Genomic DNA, 22820 nt, shown 5'->3' on the forward strand with positions numbered 1-22820 from the left:
TGAAAGTTGTAGATCATTGATTCGACTTTACAAAGTTGTAGAGCATTGATTCGTTATTTTTATAATTTATTTCTAATCGACCACTGGAAGAAATAATTTTGATCAAAATTGGAAGAAAACCATATTATTGCAATTTTTTTTTTTTTTTGTCGAATCATTTCTAACTTTGGTCGTGAAACTTGTATGAAATTTCTCCAAGAACAACATATAAAAAATTCATAAGCTTATTAAAAAAAATCATCTCAAATTTGAAGGAAAAGTAGAACCAAAAACTCGAAATCCTTACCTTTCAATCCTTCTCGATTCTTGGTAAATTTAGACTATCCAAATGTTGAGATTGAGTCTTCTCATTGTTATGAGTAACTTTAATCAAGGGTCTATGGTCATAATCCAACTCCTAGATTGAAACATTCAAATGAGGCATGGAGGACAAAAGGACTATTTTGCCCCTCGAGTTTACTTGAATTGATTTTCCTAATTTTTTTCTATTGTTATTTGTATTTTCTAAACCATTTTCTCTTTTAAACTATCTTGAAATTTGGTCTCTACCACTCTCAATAATATTTAAATTTAAAATTTAAAGAAAAAAAATCAGATAATTAATTTCTTATTACATAATCATTTTGAATAAGGTTTTGTGAGGAAGAAAATGTTTCAAGTGAACCGGTCCAAACTAATTCACTTGTACTTTACCTCGCCGGTCCAGTTGGACTAGACTAAATAGGTCGAGTTGGACTAACATTTGTCCAATTGTACTAGTTTTTTTTTTTTTTTTTTAATTCAACTCAATTTATGACCTAATTAAAGACTTTTAGAAAATTTGTAGCATGAACCAATTTCCAGAAGTCAACCAACAAATAAGCAGTCAAATGGAAGTTTATTCAAACTTGCAAGTTAAACTTCTCTCATTCCTTTAGCTTTTAAGCCAATCAATCATGTTCAATAGTCAAAACCCAAGTTAGACTACTTTTCCACGGCCCAAAAGCCTCCTAATTAATTATTTAGTTTTTAACCATAATTTTTTTTTATTTGTAATTTAATTTTTATCCATAGTATGATAATCTGAGGTTATTAATGTAGTCTTAAAAGTCTGATTGACATATTAGAGGATCATATTCAAGTAATAACTTAAAGAGTTTATAGCATATGGATAAGATTGAGTGCTGTATCCTGGTAACACTATTGATACGGTAGGATGAAATTAAAGAAATAATAGCAGAGAAAAGTAGGTTTTGAAAGGAAAAATTACAAAGTGGGATTTTATTTAGACTAAGTAAACTAACATTTCCTCCCTTAAACGGAATGCCTTAAAAGCATTTACATCAGATTCAGAACAAACCCCTAGTAAAGCTCTTAGCTTCAAGGAGACATTCAGCTTTGAAGGTTTGGTCATCACATCAACTACTTGATCTTGTGTGCTGCAATATACTTACTCAACAGTCCCGACTTTTGATACTTCTCTCATAAAATGAAAGCGTACATCTATATGATTACTTTGACCGTTGTAAAACTGGATTCTTTGACAATTTAATTGCAGAACTACTATCACATGGAATGAAAATTGTTTGACCTTGATTTAGACCAAGTTTGTCGGCACTCTTCTCAGCCAGATTTCCTAACATGCACATGAAGCCGTAGCAATGAATTCAGCTTCAGTAGTAGACAAGCTTACAACTGGTTGATTTTTTATTGCCAAAAAACATCGGTTGAACTTATCAAAAAAACATAACCTGAAGTGCTTTTCCGATCTTCCAAGTCTCCTGCGTAATCACTATTTGTGTAAGAGATAAGATTACTATTTCCTCCCATCTGGTAGAAAATTCTAAAATCACGAGTGCCTTTTAAATATCTTAGCACTCTTTTTGTTGCTTGTAGATGAAGCTCATAGGATTTTCCATATATCTGCTAGTAAGTCCTACTACAAACATCACATCTGGTTGAGTGGCTGTGAGATACATAAGACTCCCAACAATTTGTTTAAAATGAGTCCGGTCTACTTTAACGCCTCCTTCATCCTTCAGAAGTTTGCAGCCTAGAACAATTGGATTGTGAGCCAGATTGCTTTTCTCCCTTCCAAACCTCGGCAACACCTCCAATGTATATTTCTTTTGATTAATAAACACACCACTTGATTTCTCCAGTGCAACACCTCCAATGTATATTTTTTTTGATTAATAAACACACCACTTGATTTCTCCAGTACTTCAAGATCCAAAAAATACCTCATTTCGAGTAAAAATGAGATCATCAACATACAAACTTACCATCAAAATCTTACCATCTACTCCGACCTTGATGAAAACAGTGTTCGTAACCACATTTCTCAAAACATTCCTTCATGAAATGAGCTTCTATACGACTGTACCAAGCATGCCGAGCTTGCTTAAGCCCATAAAGTGTCTTTTTTAACTTATAAACCCTGTGTTCATTTTCTTTTTGTACATAACCACAAGGTTGATAAACAAACACTTCTTCATTTAGCTCACCATTTAAAAATGCTTACATCTAACAGATATATGAGCCATCCTCTTTAAGCTGCAAGTGCCACCACAAAACGAATTGTTTCCATTCTTGCCACAAGAGCAAATACTTTTGTATAATCTACACCTTGTCATTGAGAATATCCCTTCACCACTAACCTTGCCTTGTGATTGTCTATTTCTCGGTTTTCATTACATTTGGGCTTATAAACCCATTTCACTCCAATAATCTTTCCATTTTTTGGTAATTCTGTCAATTCGTGAGTATCGTTTCTGTTAATTTCTTCTATTTCTGCATCCATGGTTTTTCTCTATTTCTCACTCTTTACATTATCTTCAAATCGAGTGGGATCACCTGCAAATGTGAGCATGGCTAATTGAGTTGCATTCTCCTCTTCTGAGAGTCATTCTCGTGTTTCATAGTCTTGCATCCAAATCAGTATCTTCCTACTCTTCTTTTCTTCTGAACTAGATGAGCTTATTTCCTCTTGTTTCCTCTAAAGAACTAGAGAGAATATCTTCCTCTTCTAGATTTGCATCAATATCAGGTTCATCTCTACGGTTCATTCATCTCTTTTTCATGATCTTCCAATTTGAAATCACACATAACTTCTTTATGCTTCTCATCTCATTCCCAACTTTTGTTTTCTTCAAATATGACATCTCAACTTATTATAATCCTTTGTGAAACAGGATCATAAAGTCGATAAGTCTTTGATTCCTCACTTACTCCTAGTAGGTCACAAGCTAAACTCTCATCATCCAGCATTTTTGTTCTACTATCTGGTACATGAACATGAGAAATACACCAAAAAACTCTAAAATACTTAACTGAAGGCTTAACTCCACTCCAAGCTTCTTCCGAAGTTTTATTCTTAACAACTAAAGTTAGACTCCGATTCAAAACATGCAATGTCCACTTTACTACTTTAGGCAAAAAAACTTTTGGGAAGTTTCTTTTTTAAAAGTATGTTGCGTACCATATTCATAATGATTCTATTTTTCCTCTTCACATCTCCATTTTGTTGTAGAGTGTACGGAGCTGTTAGCTGTCTTTGTATGTCTTTTCCTCTTCACATCTCCATTTTGTTGTAGAGTGTATGGAGCTGTTAGCTGTCTTTGTATGTCATTATTATCACAAAAATTATTGAATTCCTGAGATGTGAACTCCGGCATGGTCGCAGACTTTTAATTGATGCATTTTTCTCTTTCTCAACAAGGATTTTAAACCTGTTGAAAACACCAAAGCCTAATGATTTTTCTGTAAAAAAAAGAAAACCCATATTTTTCTATTTTAGTCATCAGTAAAAGTGAGCAAGTATGTAATGATTCATATTTTTCTACTTTTCCTTATTTTTAAGATTTTATTTTTATTTCAAAAAATGACAGAATATTATGTTGTAGTATTTATTCTCGATAATATGCATGATTTCCCGCGAGACAATTAAACCTTAATGGGAAACGTCTTGACATCCTTTTTATATTCCTATGCACAACCCTTCCTTTCCCTTAAAAATGATTTTACTTTTGAAGTTACCTTTGGTGTCTTAGTGTGCTCAAGAGAATGGAAAGTTGTGAACTTCAGAAGGAAATTGAGTGGTTGGGTTTCGAGCTGTTGGGTTCATGGGGTATTTTGAGGGTTCATGGAACGTTTGAGTTTTATTTTGGAGGATGAATCGAGTGAATCGACGTCAGGATCACTGTGCTCATCAGAAATTGGTGTCGTAGACGCTTTGAGGTTGTCGGAAGCGGGGAGGCTTTGTCGTCGTTGTCGGCGCATCATTGATTATGGTTTTGTGGTGTTGCGGGTTAGGAAGAAGAGCACCCAATCGGGTCAGATACCTGAGGACACAACCCCTGCTTCTAGCCCTCAGGCCGTATGAAGACACGGGTCGTAGTTGCTTTTGGCCCAAACAGGATCTACGTTCGTTTCAGCCCAACATAGACGCACGCCTGTAGCGTGTTTTCTTGACTTTGCACGCTGCACGACTCGGCTTGCACGTGTATGAGGTCGGCTCCTCCATCAGACTTCATCGGCTTGACGGCGGCTCGACTTGTCAGTTCGGTATACCCACAATATATCGGTTTCTAGGTTTTTGGCCCTTCCAAAGACGTTTCTGCCCATGTTTTTGCATTTTGAGGTCGGTATGGCTTTTAATAGTCAACATAGATTGTGTTAGGAGTTTACCTTGATAACTAACATGATGTTTAGTTAGGATACGTTATAAAAGGTTCCTAAATATGTTATGTGGTTCTTATAGAATGCATTAACCGTTGGAATTAGCATGTTGTGAGTGACTTCTGCCAAAGCCATCGAGGTAAGTGACTTTACTACTAGAGTTAGCTTATTATGTGTTGTATGATGATGCGTGCCCCGTGGCCCCTACATGCATCATATTATATGTGATATGCGTGCCCCGTGACGCATGAATTATATTGACTGGTGATGTTATGGTCGATATGTTAGTATTATATGCCATGAAAGTGATGATTGTTGCATGTATACACGTAGTATAACTGAATTATGTCATAAAATGCTTATGGAATTGGAACATATTTTCATATTACGTAATACGCCATGTAATGTAAGTTATAGGACCTCATGCATGTTTTTATTTAATTTTCATCGGGATACTTCCCCTTTATGTCATGAAAGAATGAAATTCGATATTTATATTCGCCATGATATCATGTGGGCCTTTTCTGTTCTGTGGTCTCTGGTGACGTGTAATACATTGTGCCCGACCAAGCCAGGCCCGGGGGTACGTATACGAGCCCACCGGGTGGGTCCATGTGCGCGTACATGGGCTATGTTTGGAGAAGTACTACACATCCAACCCTACCTAGAATAGAAAAGCACCAAAGACCATGTAAAGTTTACGAAAGTTAGGTCCCACTCATATGTTGTATGTGTTTGCATTTCTAACCCCAATAGTGGAATGGCTTACTAAGTATTTCATAAAATACTCAAGCCACGTGCTACCTACATTTTTCAGGTAAAGGCAAGGCGCCAAAATACGACTGACGGTGGAGCTAAGGTTACCATGGGAGTTTGAGGAGAGGACATAATTAGCCGTTTATGTTTTTATTTAGGTTTTTAAGTTAGATTGTTGAACGTTTATTTTATTTAAATTTCCTCATTTAGTTATTGAATATTTCCATTTCGGAGTTATCTTTAGTTCGAATTTTGAACCTTTATGTATGACTGGTGTTGTTTCCAAGACTATTTATGTTGAATTTTCTGCTTAAAGATTTATGCATGTATGTATGACTTCACTAATTTGGTTAAGAAAATTAAGGGCGCTACAGTTAATATAAGAGCTCTAGATTGTAGGTCTTATAGACTGGCTTACGATGTAGGCCTAACGTACTTCCATGGTCCTCCAGCAAACACACCGTCACCGTCAGGTATGCTTTTTTAAGAATTAAAAATTCTTAGTGAAATGATGCATGTAGTAGTGAATCTGTATTTTGTAATGAATGATATGATGTACATGTGTTATATGCTGGCATGATTTATGATATGTCATGTACAATCGGATGATTATGTTAATGCTATAGTTGTATGTATGAGTGACTTGCATAACTATGAATGTTTATAGAATCTATTGGATAAGTATGTGACTTAGTGGTTACGTGCACTCTTTAGATGTCACCTAGAACTCGAGGAGGAGGTCATAGGGGACGACCCCTGCTTAGGGGTAGAGGAAGAGGAAGGGGATGTAATTGGGGATGAGAGGATTCTATAGAGCAGCCTCTTCCGCCACAAACGACACCTCAAGCCGCACCAAACCCTACAGTTGCCCTAGTAGATGCATTGCAAACGGTGATACAAAATCTAATTGCCAACCAGCAAGAAAATTCTTCTACATCACCCATGGAGGCTAGGTACCTGCGCGATTTCAAGAGTGGTGACCCTCGAACTTTTAAGGGGGCATCTGACATTCCAACGGTGGCACAGATGTGGTTGAGGTCCATTAAGTCAGTATTTAGGTTGACCAACAGCCCTAATGCCCATAGGGTAGAGTGTGCTACGTTTAGTCCTTAGGGTTGTGTAGTATCGTGGGAGGAGTTCAAGAATACCTTCAGTGAAGAATATTAACCCGAGGATGTCCAACTGTGAAAACAACAGGAGTTTACTCAATTGAGTCAGAGGGGGCGTACTGTACCTACGCCAGGGAATTTTCTAAGCTGAAGCGTTTTGCCCCAGCATTGGTGAACATGGACTACAGGACAGCCCAACAATTTGTACTCGGCTTAGATATGAAGAGTCGCAACACTGTTGAGGCGATTGTACCTACCACTTACGTTGCCACCCTAAGAACAACTAAGACTATGGAAGGACCTGATAGTTCGCGTGAACCCCCTTTGTTACTAGTGGGACATAAGCGACACCGCAATCAGACTAACCAAAATGAATTGTCTTTTTCACATGCACAAAAACGATTTGACAGACAACATCGTGATTTTAGGTGTGAACAGCAAGGCAGTGAGAACAGGTCAAAAAATAGGCCCAAGTGTAAGGTGTGCGATAAGAATCATTGGGGCAAGTGTTTGGCTTGATCTAGAGCCTGTTTTCGAGGTGGAAAGGAAGGACATTTGGCTAAGGACTGTCCTAGAGGCCGTACTACTGATACCAAAATTCAACAGAGGCCATTACGCATTGCGAATAACCCCCTCATAACCATCCTCCAACATGAGCTTATGCCTCTACCAGCAAGGATACTGGAAACCCTGATGCAGCGGTGACAGGTACACTATCTGTTCTTGGGCACCTTGCTTTGACATTGTTTGACTCTGAATCTACACATTCTTTTATTTCTACTGTTTTTGTTAGTCAAGCAAAGTTTGTGTTAGAACCTTTATTGCATTGATTCTCCGTAGGCACCCCAATAGGGGTGAATATGATTGCTGCTTATAGAGTAAAAAAGATAGTCATGTATTAGTATCAGGAGTTAAAATAGAGGTAGACTTAATAATACTTGATATGACTTTTATGATGTAATTTTGGGAATGGATGGGTTAGCGAAAAATTATGCTAGTATAGACTGTTACAAGAAAAAAGTGGTGTTTACACCACTGTCCGAGACCAAATTCAAATTCAAGATCACGAGTCTTGATACTTTGCCAAAGGTGATATCAATGATGAAAGCAAATAAGTTAGTCTAGGATGGAACGTGGGCAATACTAGCCAGTGTTGTGGATACCAAGAAAGAAGAGGTTTCTCTAGACACATTGCCAGTTGTGAATGAGTTCTCAAATGTATTCCTAGAGGACTTGCCAAGAATTCATATGACACAAGATGTGGATTTTGCAATAAAGCTGGAACCAGGTACCGGTCCAATATCTAAGGCCCCGTATCGTATGGCACCAGTTGAGCTGAAAGAACTCAAGACGCAACTACAAAAGTTGTTGGATAAGGGATTTATTTGACCCAACATTTCTCCTTGGTGTGCGCCAGTGCTATTTGGCAAGAAAAAGGATGGGTCTATGCGTTTGTGTATTGATTATAGGGAGTGAAAAGAGAATGGTGAAGAACAAGTATCCTCTTCCGCGCATTGAGGACTTATTTGATTAGCTCAGGGAGGCAACAATGTTTTCAAAAATTGACCTTGAGATATATCGAAACAGCTTTCAGAACAAGGTATGGTCATTATGAGTTTGTGGTTATGTCATTCGGACTTACTAATTCCCCTGCAGTATTTATGGAACTAATGAATCACGTAATCAAGTAATGTTTGGATACTTTTGTCATAGTGTTCATAGACGATATCTTGGTGTACTCAAAGATAGATCAAGAACATCAGTTACATCTGAACTATATGCCAAGTTCTCGAAGTGTGAATTTGGGTTACTTGAAGTCGCTTTTCTAGGGCACATGATATCTGAGAAAGGTGTGCCAGTAGATCTTGCCAAGGTGGAAGCGGTCACTAAACGAAATTGTTCAACCACTGTTACTGAGGTACGAAGTTTTCTTGGCTTAGTAGGTTATTACAGACGCTTCATAAAGGATTTTTCCAAAATAGCTGCACCTCTTACGCAATTAACTCGAAAGACTGCTTTTATGGTCCGAAGAGTACGAAACAAGTTTTCAAGATCTGAAGGATAGGCTGGTGACTGCGCCAGTACTTTCAATGCCCAACGGCACAGGGAACTATGTCATTTACAGTGATGCTTCCAAGAAAGGCTTGGGTTGTGTGTTGATGCAACATGGGAAGGTTATTGCCTACGCATCCAGACAATTGAAGGACTATAAAAAGAACTACCCCATGAATGATCAAGAACTAGCAGCAGCAGTGGTTTTCTCATTAAAGATATGACAAACTATCTTTATGGAGAGAAGAATCTAATTTACACTTAGCCACAAAAGTTTGAAGTATTTCTTTACTCATAAGGAGCTGAATATGAGACAACGAAGGTGGTTGGAGCTGGTCAAAGATTATGACATTGACATTCAACATTGTTAAATAAATCTCACTAATTTGTGAAATAAATCTCACACACTAATGATAGAACGCTCTGATACCAATTTGTGAAAAAATATTACTCGCGTATTTGTGAAAGAGATGTTGAGGGTGGAGAGACAAAGAGACAAAGAACACTGAGTTTATCCAATAAAACACATTTTTCTATTACTTCTATGTATTTTCCTTTTTCTCTACTCCTTTTCTCGGTTTCTTTGCTCTGACTTGACAATAGAAAGGCGAGGTATTTATAAGCTTTTCTAACTCTAATAATAGGTATGAGAATGCCATCTAGAAACCTGTCATCATTCCTATAAAGGTTCTTGGTCTTTTATTTCACGGCTTACTTTTCAAATTAAACTCTACTAACAATTAACTAAAATTGGCATTTAGCATTTAAAGTTTATTTCAACAAAGCTCCCCGATAAACTTAAATGCTCCTACCATCTGTCATGCCAATCATCTTCNTAATGATAGAACGCTCTGATACCAATTTGTGAAAAAATATTACTCGCGTATTTGTGAAAGAGATGTTGAGGGTGGAGAGACAAAGAGACAAAGAACACTGAGTTTATCCAATAAAACACATTTTTCTATTACTTCTATGTATTTTCCTTTTTCTCTACTCCTTTTCTCGGTTTCTTTGCTCTGACTTGACAATAGAAAGGCGAGGTATTTATAAGCTTTTCTAACTCTAATAATAGGTATGAGAATGCCATCTAGAAACCTGTCATCATTCCTATAAAGGTTCTTGGTCTTTTATTTCACGGCTTACTTTTCAAATTAAACTCTACTAACAATTAACTAAAATTGGCATTTAGCATTTAAAGTTTATTTCAACAAAGCTCCCCGATAAACTTAAATGCTCCTACCATCTGTCATGCCAATCATCTTCTTGTATTTGTCGAAAAGTACTTTTGGTAGCGGTTTTGTAAAGATGTCCGCAACTTGATCTTGACTTGCCACATGCAGCAATTCCACGCTTCCTTCCTTCACATGATCTCGGGTAAAGTGAAAACGAACGTCAATGTGTTTGCTTCTTCCATGGTTCACTGAATTCTTTGCCAACTCAATTGCTGATATGTTGTCAACTTGAATCATGGTTGCACCTCGTTGCTTTAGCTCCATCTTGCTCAACAAATTTCTAAGCCATATCACATGGCACACACACCAAGATGCTGCCACATACTCAGCCTCACACGTCGAGAGTTTCACGATCTATTATTTTTTGAAAGCCAAGTAAATGTTGTGTTGCCCATAAAGAATACATACCCGATGTACTTTTTCGATCGTCTATGTCTCCGCACCAATCACTGTCAGAGTAACCAACTAACTTGTAATCTTCTCTTTTCGAGTAGAATAACCCAAGTGACACCAAAACTGGGATGTACCGTAGGACTCGCTTCAACGCCTTCCAATGTGAATAAATCGGCTCCTCCATGAATTGGTTTATTATGCCGACACTTAATGAAAGATCTGGTCTTGTACATGTAAGATAGCGAAGGCTTCCTACCAGGCTCCGTTACCTATTTGCATCTACTCGTTCTCCTTCATCGTACTTTGAGAGTTTTGCACCTGGTTCCATTGGAATTGATACCGAATTGCAATTTTTCATCTTGTACTTCTTCAAGATCTTCTTTGCATATGTCTCCTGTGATATAAAAATACCCGTCTATCCTTGTTTAACCTCCAAACCAAGGAAAAACTTCAACAAGCCAAGATCTGTCATCTCAAATTCTTGTGTCATGGTTCTTTTAAATTCTTTTATTATTTCATCATTGTTGCCTGAAAAGATGAGGTCATCGATATAAAGAGCAACAAGTATCACATTACTTCCACTCTTCTTTGTGTAAAGTGCATGCTCATGGGGGCTTTACTTGTACCCGTTCTCCTTGAAGTATGTATCGATACGAGTATTCCATGCTCGTGGTGCTTGCTTCAACCCGTAAAGCGCCTTCTTCAATTTTAGTACCTTATTCTCTTCTCCAATTTTCATGTACCCGGGTTCTTGTTCGAGGTAGACTTCTTCTTCAATCAAGTACACCATTCAAGAAAACGCCCTTGCTTGTCCTTCAGGTGTAGCAGGCGGTCTTTTAAGAATATCGAGTAACCTTTCTCTGTGAGGTGCCCCACACTCAATATGTTGGTCTTGAGGTCTGGTACGTAATAAACATCTTGGATTGACCCCATTAAACCATCCTTTTGCAAGAAATGTATCGTACCTCGGCCTTTGACCTCCACCTTTGACGCATCTCCAAATGACACATGACCATTTTCAATCTTTTGTATCTCTTTGAATAGGTGCTCGTGACCGCACATATGGTTGCTTGCCCCTGAGTCGAGGTACCACAGAGTGTCGTTGTTGATGTTGTCTTCATTTTGAGCCATCAAGAGAAGACCTTCATTTGTTACGTCTTCCAAGGCTAGTTTGGTTGCTCCTTCCACCTTTTTTTCGGCTCAACAATCTTTTGCAACATGTCCAATTCTACCACAATTGTAACATTTGTTGGAGTTACAATAATTCGCATAGTGACCATACTTGTGACATTTATAGCACTTAATGTTGGAGTAGATTGATCAGTCGCCTCTTCCTCAACTACATCTTCTTCCACTCCAATTTACTTGGCTCGATTGTCCCTTCTCCTTATAATATCCTTCATAACTACTACCTTGACCACCTCGGTCATTTTCGCGACTTCCACGACCACAACCTCTACCTTGAAAATTTTGAGAGTAGAGTACTTTTTCATCTTTGATTGATGCCTTGGTTTGAAGTGCTTGATCGAGTGTTTCCTGCTTCTTCTTCTTACGTTGCTCGTGTGCCTCGAGAGAACCGCTGCTAGGTCCTTTGGCTCTTCTATCGCACATACAACATTCTCGAAGTTGTTGGTTAATGACCTCAAGATCTTCTCCACAACCCGCGTCTCGGGTTACATTTCTCCATTTCGATTGAATTGGTTTGCCACAGCCTGTACTCGCGTGATGTAGTCAGATACATATACTGACTCCTTCATCTTCATGCTCTCCAACTCGCCACAAAGAGTTTGGAGACGCACTTGCTTGACTCGGTCGGTTCCTTTGAACACTTTTTTAAAAGTGTCCCACGTTTCTTTTGAAGTAGTTGCACTAGCAATCTTCTCAAAGCCCGACTCGTCAACGGCTCGGAACAACATGTATAATGCAGTCTGATCCTTTGATCGCAACTCTTTTAACACCTTGTTTTGTGCCACCGTATAACCCGTGGTATCTTTTGATTCTTCGAAACCTTCTTCGACCACCTCCCATGCATTGACCAATCACATTCGCCATTGGCTCTAATACTAATTTGTTAAATAAATCTCACTAATTTGTGAAATAAATCTCACTAATTTGTGAAATAAATCTCACACACACCAACAATAGAATGCTCTGATACCAATTTGTGAAAAAATACTACTCACGTATTTGTGAAAGAGATGTCGAGGGTGGAGACACAAAGAAACAAGAACACTGAGTTTATAAAAAAAAAAATTCTATTACTTATCTGTATTTTCCTTTTTCTCTACTCCTTTTCTTTGTTTCTTTGCTTTGACTTTACAATAGAAAGACGACTAGGTATTTATAAGCTTTTCTAACTCTAATAATAGGTATGAGAGTGCCACCCATAAACCTGTCATTATTCCTACAAAGGCTATTGGCTTTTCTTTCACTGCTGACTTTTCAAATTAAACTCTACTAACAAGTTAACTAAAATTGGCATTTATCATTTAAAGTTTATTTCAACAAATATCACCCCGGGAAGGCCAATGTGGTTAAAGACGCCCTAAGTAGAGAGACAGCTCATTCATCAGCATTATTTACAAGAAAATCCAGGATACAGGCAGATTTTGAGCAAGTTGGAATAATTGTGGCAGTGGAAGGTATTAAAGCACAACTAGCTCGACTGACTATACAACTCACCCTCCATCAGAGAATTGTTGATGCTCAGGTAAGAGACTCCGAGTTTGAAAAGATACTTAATGAGATGGAGGCAGAACTAGCTGACGGATACACCAAGGCATCTGATGGAGGACTACTCTATTAAGGTCGGTTGTGTGTACCAATGGTAGAATAGTAGAGGAATGAAATATTAAAGGAGACGCATAATTCTCCATTCGCCATGCATCCTGAAGGTACCAAGATGTATCAAGATATAAAGCCACACTTTTGGTGGCATGGAATGAAGAAAGATATCACAGAGTTTGTGAGTAGATGTTTGGTTCGCAAACAGGTCAAGGCACCTAAAAAGAGACCAGTAGGATTATGGTAGACTCTCAGTGTACCAGAATGGAAATGGGAGAATATTGCCATGGATTTCATGGTAGGATTACCAAGAACATTAAAAGGTTACACGGTCAGGCCACCTACGCAGTAGACAATTGAGCACAGTTGTACATGAAGAAAATTGTCATATTGCATGGAGTTCCAGTGTCAATTGTATCAAATCGTGACGCACATTTTATTTCAGCATTTTGGCGCAGACTCCAGAAATCGTTGGGAACTCGCCTGGATTTCAGTACAACGTTTCATTGACAGACAGACGGACATAAATAACTTTTAAATCAAATTCGTTGGTAGCTGGGACTCGAAGATGCATCTCATGGAATTTTTCTATAACAATAGTTATCAGGCGATAATTGGCATGACGCCATACGATGCGTTATATGGAAAACGATGCGGAACACCATTGTGTTGGGATGAGGTAGGGGAGCTTGAGTTGGTGGGTCCTGAATTGGTCTAAGTTAAGAACAAGGCGGTGCAAAAGATCAAAGAAAGGATGTGCACTACTCAGAGTAGATAGAAAAGCTATGCAAACTCAAGATGGAGGAATCTAGAGTTTAAAGTGGGCAACATGGTATTCTTGAAAGTGGCCCTGATGAAAGGTGTCCTAGAGTTAGACGCAAAGGCAAGTTGAGTCCTCGATTTATAGAAACTTTTGAAATTTTTGAGAGGATTAGACCCGTTGCGTATAGGTTAGCCCTACCACCATCACTCTCGACTGTACACAATGTGTTTCATGTATCTGTACTTCGTATGTATATGGCCAATCTCACACATGTGATAGATTATGAGCCTCTGGAAGTGGTAGAAGATTTAAGCTATGAGGAAAAACGGTTGGAAATTTTGGCTCGCAAGGTAAAGACTTACGCACCAAAAATATTGCATTTGTCAAGGTATGGTGGCGAAACCAACCAATGGAGGAGGCTACATGGGAACGAAAGTCATTGTCCGTGCATCGTCGATTAGGGTTTCGGGGTGTTGCAGGTTAGGAAGACGAGCACCAGATCGAGTCGAATACCCGTAGACACAACCCCTACTTCCAGCCCTCAGGTTGTATGAAGACATGGGCCGTAGTTACTTTCGGCCCAAATGGGATCTGCATTCATTTCGGCCCAACATAGACGAACGTAGCACGTTTTCTCAGCTTCGAACGCGTATACACGGCTCGTCTCCTCCATCGAACTTCCTTGGCTTGATGACGACTCGGCTTGTTGGCTCGGTGTACCCACCATATACCAATTTCTAGGTTTTCAGTTCTTCCAAAGTCGTTTCTACCCTTGTTTTTGCATTCTGAGGTTAGTATGACTCTTAATAGTCAACTCAAATTGTGTTAGGAGTTTACCTTGATAACTAACATGAGGTTTAGTTATGATACGCTATGAAAGTTTTCTAAATATAATATGTGGTTCTTATAAGACGTAATTAATAGTTGGAATTAGCTTGTTGTGAGTGACTTCGGCCAAGGCCATCGAGGTAAGTGACTTTACTGTTGGAGTTAGTTTATTATGTGTTGTATGATGGTGTGTGCCATGTGGCCTCTGCATGCACCATATTATATGTGATATGACTGTGACGCATGAATTATATTGATTGGTGATGTTATGAAAATTTATGATTGATATGTTAGTATTATATGCCATGAAAGTGATGATTGTTGCATGTATGCATGTAGTATAACTGAATTATGTCATGAAATGCTTATGGAATTGAAACGTATTTTCAGACTACGTAATAAGCCATGTAATGTAAGTTATGGGACTTCATGCATGTTTCTATGTCATTTGTATTGGGATACTCCCTCTTTATCTCATGAAATAATGAAATTCGATATTTATGTTCGTCATGATATCATGTAGGCCTTTTCTGTTCTGTGATGTCTGGTGACGTATAATACATTGTGCCCGACCAAGCCAGGCCTAGGGTACATATACGAGCCCACCTGGTGAATCCATGTGTGCGTACATGGGCCTCATGTGGAGAAGTACCACACATCCAACCTTACCCATAATAGAAATGCACCCAAGGCCATGTAAAGTTTACAAAAGGTAGGTCCACTCATATGTTGCATGTATTTACATTTCTAACCCCAACAGTGGGGTGACTTACTGAGTATTTCATAAAATACTCAAGCCACGTGCTACCTACATTTTTTAGGTAAAGGCAAGGCGCCAATGTACGACTGACGATGGAGCTGAGGTTACCATGGAAGTTTAAGGAGAGGGCATAATTAGTAATTTATGTTTTTATTTGGGTTTTTAAGTTAGATTGTTGAACGTTTATTTTATTTAAATTTTCTGATTCAATTATTGAATGTTTCCGTTTTGGAGGTATCTTTAGTTTGGATTTTGAATCTTTATGTAAGACTGGTGTTGTTTAAAAGACTATTTATGTTGAATTTTCCGCTTAAAGATTTATGCATGTATGGATGATGTCACTAATTAGGTTTAAAAAATTAGGGGCGTTACAAAGTACCTTTTCTTATTGGTAGAGATGGGTTTTATTGGTCCATATATATCAACATGTATTAATTGAAGCACTTGTGAAGTTCTCCACATGCTTTGCTTTGGAAAAGATCCTCTTTGTTGTTGTTGTCCTATTAAGCAATCCTTGTAGAGCCTTGAAGGAGAATTCAGTTCAGGTAATCCATTCACCTTCTTTCTTTTTCAGTGTTTTCAAACCATCAAAGTTCAGGTGTCCATTTCTACAATGTCAAAGTTGCACTTTGTCCTCAGTGATGGAATTGAAGCACACTGACGGTAGAGGTTGAAATGTTGCTTGAAGTATGAACATTCGATTCCCAGACATATTTGTATCTATGATTAAACCCTTCTCATGATGGAATGCCTTACACCTTCCATATTGAAACATAACAGCAAGTCCTCGTTCTTGCAGTTGTCCAATGCTCAACAAGTTGTTTGTCAATTCTATAACATAGAGCACTTCTAATAATATGCGTGGTTCCATTCCAGCCTTATGTTGCCCTTTCCTGGTACAACAAAGCTTGTGTGAATCTCTTAAGATTTCATTTAAATCTGAAAAATATTGTTTTACTCCGCTCATATGATTACGGCAGCCAGAATCAATATACCAACAATCTTATTTGCCATTTTCCTCCTTTTTCGCACCTGTGCAAGCCATCAGTAAAATCTCTTCTTTTGTCTCTGTATAGTTTGTCACTTCATTCGTACTTGCCCATTCTCATTGAAAATGCCCAAATTTGGGACAATTGCAGCATTCTACTATCGCCTTCCTCTGAGTTCCTTGAAACTTTGCTCACATGCACTATCCCTCGAGAACATATTTCCTTTCCTCGTTAGTTGTTTGAGACTGGCGGCTATTTTGGAGAAATCCTTAATAAATCTTCTATAGTATCCAGCTAGACCTAAGAAGCTCCTCACTTTGGTTGCTGAGGTAGGTCGGGGCCAATCCATAATTTCCTCGACTGTGGTTGGATCCACTGATGTGCCCTTTCCGGAAACAACGTGCCCCAAGAAGGTCACTTCTTGTAACCAAAATTCACACTTGGAAAACTTGGCATAAAGTCGATGTTCCCTTAGCCTTGACAATACTTGATGTAAATGCTCTTCGTGCTCACCGTCGGTCTTGGAGTATACTAATATGTCATCAATGAATACTATGACAAACGCATCCAGGAAGTCCTTAAACACCCTATTCATAAGGTCCATGAACACTGCTGGGGCGTTCATCAAGCCAAAAGACATTACAGTGAACTCATAATGACCATATCGACTTTTGAAAGCCGTCTTGGGGATGTCGCCTTCTTTGATCCTCAACTGGTGGTACCCTGATCGCAGGTCGATCTTCGAAAATACTGATGCACCTTGTAGTTGGTCAAATAGATCATCAATACGAGGCAATGGGTGTTTGATTTTTTATTGTTACTTTATTCAATGCTCTGTAATCAATGCACAATCTCAGGGTCCCGTCTTTCTTCTTGACAAACAATATCGGGGCCCCCCATGGTGATACACTTGGTTTGATAAAACCTCAATCCAATAGATCTTGCAATTGCTCTTCAAGTTCTTTCAACTTGGCCAGAGCAATATTGTACGGTGCTTTGGATATTGGGGTGGAACCTGGCTCCAGCTTATTGCAAAGTCCCTGTCCCTGACTGGCGGTAACCCCAACAGCTCTTCTAGAAACACATCCTCGAACTCCCTTATGACAGGCACATTCATTACACTGCTAGTACCCCACTGCATGTCTGATACGCTCGCCAACCAGGCCCAAGCTCCTCGACCAACTAACTTTCTTACTTTTAAAGTAGAGATAATCCTTGGGGTGTTTTGAGAATCCACCCCCTTAAACTTCCGTTAGGTGGCCTAAAGATTACTTCTCTAGCCCTGCAATCGATAATTGCGTGGTTCTCGGCCAGCAAGTCCATGCCAAGAATCACGTCGAAATCACTCATGTTAAGAACAATTAACACCACCTCCAAAGGTCGCCCTGCTATTACTATTTGACTTGCTCGCACTCTCTCATCAATTACTAAAATTTTTCCTGATGGTGTAGACACCGACAATCGGTATCCTAAGGGCTCTAGTCCTAACCGTGCGTATCTTACAAAAGTACTAGATATGAACGAGTGTGTGGACCCAGACTCGAACAATACAAAAGCTTGAAAGCCAAGTACTTGTAAGGTACCTGTCACCACGGTGTCCATGTTATTTTCTCCTTTCTCGGTAGTTACCCAAGTAGTACCACAGTTCTGCGCCATGCCCCCTCTACCTCCTTGGCTGACCTTGACGCTCTATTCTCCTCTTGACGCCTCCTATGAGGGCAATCAACTTTCTTATGGCCGCTCTTACCGCAATGAAAACATGCATCAGAACCTGCCCCGCTGTGGGCCTCTCAAATCTAGGGGCCTCAATTCTAACGCCCCGCTGCCTCTCGGCTGGAGGTGGCCTATGTGATCTCCCCCTATTCTCGGGTCGTGACGCCCTGTCAGGATGCTCGCTCCATTCTCGCTTACCCAGGAGATTCCACTAATTCCCAACCCTCCTGAGCATCTTTTGGAGTTGAACGTCCATCATGGTAGCAGCATTTAAGGCGGCAGCATATGTAGTAGGTGCTACTACCCCCACCATTCCTTGGATTTCCTCTCGAAGACCTGCAATAAATCTTCGTATTCGTTTTTCCTTCGTATCAACCAAATCTGGTGCAAATCGTGACAATCGGGTCAGTTCCCTGTCGTACTCCTCGATCGTCTTATTTTCTTGCTTCAGGTTAAGGAAGGCGGCCTCTTCCTATACTGACTCACTGGTGGGTAGTACTTGTGGAAAAATGTCCTCTTCATTTCATGCCAACATATTGGTTCTTCACCCTCGGCTCCACTCCTCAACATTATTTGAGCACCATTCCACCAAAAGTGGGCCTCACCCCTGAGCACGTAAGAGGCACAATTCACTTTCTGATCCTCATAGCAATTCATATGCCCGAATAGGGTCTCAATCGCTTCTACCTATGTTTCCGCTGCCATTAGGTCACTTTCCTCTCCTTCGAAGGTCAGAGGGTCATGCTTTCAAAAATCTCTAATGAATTTTTGTTATCTTGTCATGTCAGCACTATCCCCCCCCCCCCCCCNCCTAGGGAGTCTCATTAGAGACCAATACTAGATTTGAAGGTGGGGCTCTTGTCTGCCCCTGTCTTTGTGTTGGCGGCACTTGCACGCTCTTAGGTGCTGTTCCAGGGCTGAATCTTTGAGCAGGCTCAGACTCCTCTAGAGCCCTGGTGGCCCTCCTACCCCTCCTCCTTCTTCTAATCCTGGGTGCCATAGTAGTTACATTGTACAACAAGCAAGTTACTAGATGCCCAATCCAATCCTTAACCATAACGATCTATGGATTCACATCACATCATGAAAAGTTAAACTACAATACGATTACAGCTATTACTACCGCTTGTAACTTACTTCCCTGGGTTACTTGGTCGAGGAGAAACGTGGTTACCAGCCGAGCTGTAGAGGGCCCAACTGATACTTTAGTTAAGGAAGGTCTACATGACCTAACAACCTGGGGCTCTGATACCAAAACTGTAACGACCAATCTTCGAAAATACCGAATCACGGGTCACCACGTGGACTCAAGAGTAAAAAAAAAACCTTTCAATACTTCTTGTTGTTTGAACAGGGATTAAAAGTTAAAAGTTGCCTGATATACATTAAAAAAAAAAAAAAAAAACTACAAAACACATAACGAGAATCTGCGGAGTCACATAAAAAGAAACGGTTACAAAATATTGCAAGTTTTCCAAAAACGTCAAAATCATAACCAAAACGACATGGGAGAAGATGACTCAATCTAAGGGCCCCCTTCTACAGCTACACGACTCCACATGTCCCCGCCCCCGACCCAGATCTTCTTTTCTCCTGAAAAATAGAAGCAACACAGAATGAGTACATAAACAATACTCAGTAAGCAACCTGCTTGTAAGCTCTTGTCGAATTTAGCCCTATTCACGGGATCCTAAGTTTTGTGCTCGAATAGTCGCTAGTCAGAGACCTAGTGGTGCCTGGAAACATCTAACTATTCCTAAGATAAGTAACTACCCTCCACTGTGCCTCGTTAGGCCGAGCCAGTCACTACCTGTCTTACGCCCTTGTTGGCTCAGATCACTTAAACTACCTGTCTTAGGAACAGTAACTACCTGTCACTATGCCGCTCGGCTGGATCAGTAAGAAGGCCATGGCTTGTCCCACTAAGCACCTCTGACGTGTTACTACAGTAATATACTATGATTACCCTCAACCTCTTGTGGATGACTACGAAAATGGTACACTGTCATCCATGTGCTTCATAACTTATGATAACTAGCACCTAATAAATGATCCAACTCACAAAGGGTAACAATGGGCTTCCAAGCCCCACACCCAATGCCTATCAAAGAACCACGGCAACAACACGTCCCCATGCTAAGTCACGTAATAACCATCTAGCTCAACATAAAAACNTTGGTCGAGGAGAAACGTGGTTACCAGCCGAGCTGTAGAGGGCCCAACTGATACTTTAGTTAAGGAAGGTCTACATGACCTAACAACCTGGGGCTCTGATACCAAAACTGTAACGACCAATCTTCGAAAATACCGAATCACGGGTCACCACGTGGACTCAAGAGTAAAAAAAAAACCTTTCAATACTTCTTGTTGTTTGAACAGGGATTAAAAGTTAAAAGTTGCCTGATATACATTAAAAAAAAAAAAAAAAACTACAAAACACATAACGAGAATCTGCGGAGTCACATAAAAAGAAACGGTTACAAAATATTGCAAGTTTTCCAAAAACGTCAAAATCATAACCAAAACGACATGGGAGAAGATGACTCAATCTAAGGGCCCCCTTCTACAGCTACACGACTCCACATGTCCCCGCCCCCGACCCAGATCTTCTTTTCTCCTGAAAAATAGAAGCAACACAGAATGAGTACATAAACAATACTCAGTAAGCAACCTGCTTGTAAGCTCTTGTCGAATTTAGCCCTATTCACGGGATCCTAAGTTTTGTGCTCGAATAGTCGCTAGTCAGAGACCTAGTGGTGCCTGGAAACATCTAACTATTCCTAAGATAAGTAACTACCCTCCACTGTGCCTCGTTAGGCCGAGCCAGTCACTACCTGTCTTACGCCCTTGTTGGCTCAGATCACTTAAACTACCTGTCTTAGGAACAGTAACTACCTGTCACTATGCCGCTCGGCTGGATCAGTAAGAAGGCCATGGCTTGTCCCACTAAGCACCTCTGACGTGTTACTACAGTAATATACTATGATTACCCTCAACCTCTTGTGGATGACTACGAAAATGGTACACTGTCATCCATGTGCTTCATAACTTATGATAACTAGCACCTAATAAATGATCCAACTCACAAAGGGTAACAATGGGCTTCCAAGCCCCACACCCAATGCCTATCAAAGAACCACGGCAACAACACGTCCCCATGCTAAGTCACGTAATAACCATCTAGCTCAACATAAAAACATACCATCCCAAATGCCTATAAGAAATTTCACATTCTTGGCACTATATAATCATAACGACAATCAAAGTACAACCACACACATTATTGAAGTACCACCTCCAGAGCTAACTTTATCCATTCCTAAATACAGTACTAAATTATTTGGTCACAAATCCAAACCGATTCATACAAGCAATTACTTAAAAACTTGCTCTAGATGGTTACTTACTTAAAAACTTGCTCTAGATGGTTACTTACCTGATCGTAGNACAGCTACACGACTCCACATGTCCCCGCCCCCGACCCAGATCTTCTTTTCTCCTGAAAAATAGAAGCAACACAGAATGAGTACATAAACAATACTCAGTAAGCAACCTGCTTGTAAGCTCTTGTCGAATTTAGCCCTATTCACGGGATCCTAAGTTTTGTGCTCGAATAGTCGCTAGTCAGAGACCTAGTGGTGCCTGGAAACATCTAACTATTCCTAAGATAAGTAACTACCCTCCACTGTGCCTCGTTAGGCCGAGCCAGTCACTACCTGTCTTACGCCCTTGTTGGCTCAGATCACTTAAACTACCTGTCTTAGGAACAGTAACTACCTGTCACTATGCCGCTCGGCTGGATCAGTAAGAAGGCCATGGCTTGTCCCACTAAGCACCTCTGACGTGTTACTACAGTAATATACTATGATTACCCTCAACCTCTTGTGGATGACTACGAAAATGGTACACTGTCATCCATGTGCTTCATAACTTATGATAACTAGCACCTAATAAATGATCCAACTCACAAAGGGTAACAATGGGCTTCCAAGCCCCACACCCAATGCCTATCAAAGAACCACGGCAACAACACGTCCCCATGCTAAGTCACGTAATAACCATCTAGCTCAACATAAAAACATACCATCCCAAATGCCTATAAGAAATTTCACATTCTTGGCACTATATAATCATAACGACAATCAAAGTACAACCACACACATTATTGAAGTACCACCTCCAGAGCTAACTTTATCCATTCCTAAATACAGTACTAAATTATTTGGTCACAAATCCAAACCGATTCATACAAGCAATTACTTAAAAACTTGCTCTAGATGGTTACTTACTTAAAAACTTGCTCTAGATGGTTACTTACCTGATCGTAGACTTCCCAAAACTTTATCGAGTCTTCAAGTGTCCCCTTGACTAAGCTAATTAGAATTTTCCTATAATAAGGCATTATGGAATGTGTGAGTCAAGTACCTAAATCTGAATAAAGACAAATCAAATGGTGTCAAATGGGAAAAAATTGGGTTTCGGTTCTGTACAGGTGGGTCGGGTCGGGTCAGGTCGTGCCCCCTCAATTTTCGGCGTCTTCTTCCCACCTTCTTCTTGATCTTTCTTTCCTCGCAGCATCCCATGTCTTTTTCTTCACAAGGACTCACCAACTTCCCTCGACAATAACCTAGATACACCGATCCAGTGAAATGTATTAGGGTTTTGGAAAGGAACAACAAAAATCACACCACTAAGGCTTACCGTCGGCATTCTCCCTTCCTCAACCGTTCGGCCCACCGTTGCTGACAAGCGCTTCAAGCTCCGTCGTTCGTCTCCTCCGCT

The sequence above is a fragment of the Cucurbita pepo genome, unplaced genomic scaffold, assembly GCF_002806865.2.
Source record: "Cucurbita pepo subsp. pepo cultivar mu-cu-16 unplaced genomic scaffold, ASM280686v2 Cp4.1_scaffold000123, whole genome shotgun sequence".
Taxonomy (NCBI): domain Eukaryota; kingdom Viridiplantae; phylum Streptophyta; class Magnoliopsida; order Cucurbitales; family Cucurbitaceae; genus Cucurbita; species Cucurbita pepo.